Source organism: Oncorhynchus kisutch, linkage group LG23 (assembly GCF_002021735.2).
Source record: "Oncorhynchus kisutch isolate 150728-3 linkage group LG23, Okis_V2, whole genome shotgun sequence".
Classification (NCBI taxonomy): Eukaryota; Metazoa; Chordata; class Actinopteri; order Salmoniformes; family Salmonidae; genus Oncorhynchus; species Oncorhynchus kisutch.
The window spans coordinates 27598065-27603767 of NC_034196.2; positions in this window are offsets into that span (position 1 = coordinate 27598065).

Below are 5703 nucleotides of genomic sequence, written 5' to 3' on the forward strand. Positions count from 1 at the left end.
GTGAGAAATCTGAGCTTTGTATGTATTCACCACAGTTCACAATGAAATCCCCTTGAGATATTAATGATGTTGCACAGCCTAGGGGTTTCACTAGATGCCAACCATCTATAGAAATTTGAATGAGACTTCTACTGTGTTTTGGGAGTGAATGAAAGTAGAATCTATCAGGTGTCTGGCAGTCAGCCATTTTCTGATCACGCTTAATCCTCATGGTATACATCTTCCCGAAGCCATTCCGAGCTGTTTCCAAAAAACTCAGGACTACCTGGCATGATGACTCCTTGCTGTCCCCAGTCCACCTGGCCGTGCTGCTGCTCCAGTTTCAACTGTTCTGCCTGCGGCTATGGAATCCTGACCTGTTCACCGGACGTGCTACCTGTACCAGACCTATTATTTGACCATGCTGGTAATTTATGAACATTTGAACATCTTGGCCATGTTCTGTTATAATCTCCACCCGGCACAGCCAGAAGAGGACTGGCCACCCCTCATAGCCTGGTTCCTCTCTAGGTTTCTTCCTAGGTTTTGGGCTTTCTAGGGAGTTTTTCCTAGCCAACGTGCTTCAACACCTGCATTGCTTGCTGTTTGGGGTTTTAGGCTGGGTTTCTGTACAGCACTTTGAGATATCAGCTGATGTACGAAGGGCTAAATAAATACATTTGATTTGATTTGATAAGATGATGCAGCCAACAACATGCTTGAAAATATGGAGAGTGCAGTATTACAGTATTTGCAGTATTACTTTAACGCCTTGTTTTAAACAGGATACATGATTTGGAATATTTTTTGGATAATTTGGATAATATTGGGGAGTAACTATAATGTTGTTGATCCATCCACAGTTTTTTTCTTTCAAAGCCATTAAACTCTGTAACTGTTTTAAAGTCACCATTGGCCTCATGGTGAAATCCCTGAGCGGTTTCTTTCCTCTCCGGCAACTTAATTACGAAGGAGTCCTGTATCTTTAGTGACTGGGTGTATTGATACACCATCCAAAGTGTAATTAATAACTTCACCATGGGATATTTAATATATATTTGTTTATACATCTACCAATAGGTGCCCTTCTTTGCAAGGTATTGGAAAACCTCCCTTGTCTTTGTGGTTGAATCTGTGTTTGAAATTCACTTCTCGACTGAGGGACCTCACAGATAATTGTATGAGTGGGGTACAGAAATGAGGTAGTCAATCAAAAAAACATGTTCATCACTATTATTGCAAACAGAGTTAGTCCATGCAACTTATGTGGACTTACTTAGGCTTTTTACTTACAGTAAGTAATTAAGCATACTATATATACAGGAAATATTTAAAAAGTCAGTTCCAATACCATATTTACATATGCAGGGAAACTGGAGAGATGGAGGGAGATACAGTACCAGTCAAATGTTTGGACACACCTACTCATTCAAGATTTTTTCTTTATTTAAAAGAAATGTTCATTGTAGAATAATAGTGAAGATATCAAAACTATGAAATAACACACATGGAATCATGTAGTAACCCAACAAAATGCCAAGAGTGTGCAAAGCTGTCCTCAAGGCAAAGGGTGCCTACTTTGAAGAATCTCAAATATATTTGGATTTGTTTAACACTTTTTTGGTTACTACATGATTCCACATGTGTTATTTCATAGTTTTGATGTCTTCACTATTATTCTACAGTGTAGAAAATAGTAAATATATAGAAACCCTGGAATGAGTAGGTATGTTCAAACTTTTGACTGGTGCTGTATGTATAGGGGTAAAGGGACAAGGAAACAGGATATAAGATAGACAGAGTAGCAGCAGCTTGCATGTATTTGAGTGTGCGGGTGTGTAGAGTCAGTATAAATGTATGATCATATTATGTGTGAGCGAGCAAATTATGTCATGAGTGTTTGTGTTTGTGTTGGTAGTGACAGTGTTTGTGTGTGTGTTGGTAGTGACAGTGTTTGTGAGTGTGTAGGGCCCTGTGAGTTTGTAGGGCCCTGTGAGTGTGTAGGGCCCTGTGAGTGTGCATAGAGACAGTGCAAATATTGAAATAAAAGGGAAATAAAGATGCAAGGGAAACTCGGTCTGTGTATTTTCTTAGCTACTTATCAGTTGTAATGCTAGGGAATATAAGTTGTTTAATAGCCTGTTGGTGTCAGACTTGATGCACCAGTAACCCTTGCCTTGCGGCAGCAGAGAAAATAGTCTATGGCTTGAGTGGTTGGGGTGTTTGACGATTTTCCAGGCCTTCTTTTCACACCGCCTGATATATAGGTCCTGGATGGCAGGGAGCTTGGCCCCAGTGATGTACTGGGCTGTCGCACAACACTCTGTAGCACCATGCGATGGGGCAGCGCTAATGCCATACCAAGCAGTGATGCAGCCAGTCAATATGCTCTCAATTGTACAGTTGTAGAACCTTTTAAGGATTTGAGGGCCCATGCCACACCTTTTCAATCCTCCTGAGGGGGAAGAGGCACTGTCACGCCTTCTTCACGACTGTGCATGTGTGTTTGGACCATTTGAAGTCTTTAATGATTTGTACACTGAGGAAATTGAAGCTGTCTATGTACTTCAGTGCCGCTCCGTCAATGTGGAAGGGGGTGTGCACGCCCCGCCCTTGTTTCCTGTTGTCCACAATCAGCTCCTTCTTCTTGCTGATGTTGAGGAAGAGGTTGTTGCTCTAGCAACACACTGCCAGGTCACAGATCACCTCCCTGTAGGCTGACTCATCATCGCCGGTGATCAGACCTACCACCGTCGTATCGTCAACTTGATAATGGTGTTGGGTGAACAGGGAGTACAGGAGGGTACTATTCACACACCCCTGTGCGGTCCCTGTGTTAAGGGTCAGCATGGTGGAGGTGATGCTGGCTACCCTCACCACCTGGGGTTGGCTTGTTAGGAAGTCCAGGATCCAGTTGCAGAGGGAGGTGTTCAGTCCCAAGTCCTAACCTTGGTGATGAACTTGGAGGGCACTATTGTGTTGAATGCTGAGCTTTAGTCAATGAACAGCATTCTCACATCGGTATTCCTGTGATCTAGGTTGGTGAGGGCAGTGTGGAGAGTAATTGAGATTGCATCGTCTATGGATCTGTTGGGACGGTATGTAAATTGGAGTGGGTCTAGGGTGGCTGGGATGATGGAGTTAATGTGTGCCATAACCAGCCTTTTACAGCAGTTCATGATTACAGAAGTGAGTGCTACAGGGCTGTAATCATTGTGGCATGAAGTCTTAGAGTTCTTAGGAACAGGAATAATTGTGGTCATCTTAAGACATGTGGATTACAGACAGGGACCAGGAGAGGTTGAACATTACCATGAACATGCCTGCCAGCTGTTCTGCGCATGCTCTGAGAACACGCCCTGGCATACCGTCGGGGCCGCGGCCTTGAAGGTGTTGAACTAATTAAAGACCCTTCTCACGTCAGCCTTGGAGAGTGAGTCACCAAGTCCACTTGGTCGGTGACGGCCTTCACATCCGGCTTGATGTTGTTATTGTCAAAGTATTCATAAAAGGCATTGAGTTTGTCTGGTAGAGAGGCATCGTTGGGCAGATCACGGTTAGGCCTTCCTTCTTAATCCGCAATGGACTGTAGACTCTGATTTCCATAACAAAGGGGTTGTCTTAATTAATTTGTAAAAAATTAGAAAAACAGAATTCCACTTTGACATTATGGGGTATTGTGTGTATGTCAGAGACAAAAACATCTCAATTTAATCCATTTTATATCCAGGCTGTACCACATCAAAATGTGGAAGATGTCAAGAGGCGTGAATCCTTTCTGAAGGCACTGTACGGTAAGGTAAGACTTGAATGGAGAAAGCTGATCCAAGAGAAGTGATTGTATTGACACATAGTCTAACTACGCGTTTAGGAAACGTTCTCTCTGCGTGGTGTTTTGGGAAAATCTTGTTACATCTTCGGCCGTTGTAGGAATGCTGCATCATTAATAGACTCATAAGCCGAAGTTCCATCACTATTAGGGAAGCGGGTCCTGGCCTCTCCCCACACACTCTCAATAAAGTTATATTTTGCTAATAAGCTACTGTCTGTCATTTTTGCCAGAATATATTTAACGGACTATCTGAGTTGACCCTTGTATTTAATTGTTTATTTTTCTCCACGAACACTCACACGACTCCACGCACACACTGACACACGCGGCCATACATCTTCCTCCAGACAGAGGGTGGAGGGATGCTGCCAGACTCATGCATCTTGTGTCACACCACGGCCCTCTACTTAATGAGCTTGTCTGGGCCCAACCCCTCCTCTCTCCTCTTCCTCATCCATTATTTTCCCTCGCTCTACTCATCCTTCCTTCGTTTGGCCACCTATATCTGTCTTTATCAGACCAAACTAAGCTGGGCTGGGCTCTCTGCCACTTTCACTCTCCCTCTCTCCTTCTCTCCCTTTTGAATCATTCCTTCTTTACTCAATTTAATGAGATTGTCTAGGGTCTGCCCCTCCTATCTTCCTCTTTTTTTCTATCTATGTCTGGCAACCTCTATCCCTCTCTCTTTGTTGATGGAGAAATAGAAGAGCTAGACAGAGGAGAGAGATGTCTGTGTCTGACTGGTGTCATATAATGTTATGAGAGAGCAAGAGAGAGAAATCTATTGGGTGAAGTACCACAGTGATGCCATCACAGTAGCAAGATTTTGTGACCTGTCGCCACAGTTTCTTTTGAAACTTTTGTGAGTGTAATGTTTACTGTTAATTTTTGAATGTTTTTCTTTAACTTTTGTTTATTATCTATTACACTTTGTTTTGCAATGTAAGCATGTTTCCCATGCCAATAAAGCCCTAGAAATTAGAGAGAGAGAAAGAGAGAGAGAGAACAGTTAGTATATGAGTATATGGGGCCTGGAAGTGACTTGGTTACGGTATATATCTATTATGTTTGTGTGTCTCCTGGCTGGGCTGCTAGATGTTACCTGATGCATGCTTCTGGCTGGGATCACAATCATAACTACTCATCAACCCCATTGTGTGCATGCAAGCTCGGGGGCGTGTGTGCATGCAAGCTCGGGGGCGTGTGTGCATGCAAGCTCGGGGGCGTGTGTGCATGCAAGCTCGGGGGCGTGTGTGCATGCAAGCTCGGGGGCGTGTGTACATGTAAGCTCGGGGGCGTGTGTGCATGTAAGCTCGGGGGCGTGTGTACATGTAAGCTCGGGGGCGTGTGTGCATGTAAGCTCGGGGGCGTGTGTACATGTAAGCTCGGGGGCGTGTGTACATGTAAGCTCGGGGGCGTGTGTACATGTAAGCTCGGGGGCGTGTGTACATGTAAGCTCGGGGGCGTGTGTACATGTAAGCTCGGGGGCGTGTGTACATGTAAGCTCGGGGGCGTGTGTGCATGTAAGCTCGGGGGCGTGTGTGCATGTAAGCTCGGGGGCGTGTGTACATGTAAGCTCGGGGGCGTGTGTACATGTAAGCTCGGGGGCGTGTGTGCATGTAAGCTCGGGGGCGTGTGTGCATGTAAGCTCGGGGGCGTGTGTACATGTAAGCTCGGGGGCGTGTGTACATGTAAGCTCGGGGGCGTGTGTGCATGTAAGCTCGGGGGCGTGTGTACATGTAAGCTCGGGGGCGTGTGTACATGTAAGCTCGGGGGCGTGTGTACATGTAAGCTCGGGGGCGTGTGTACATGTAAGCTCGGGGGCGTGTGTACATGTAAGCTCGGGGGCGTGTGTACATGTAAGCTCGGGGGCGTGTGTACATGTAAGCTCG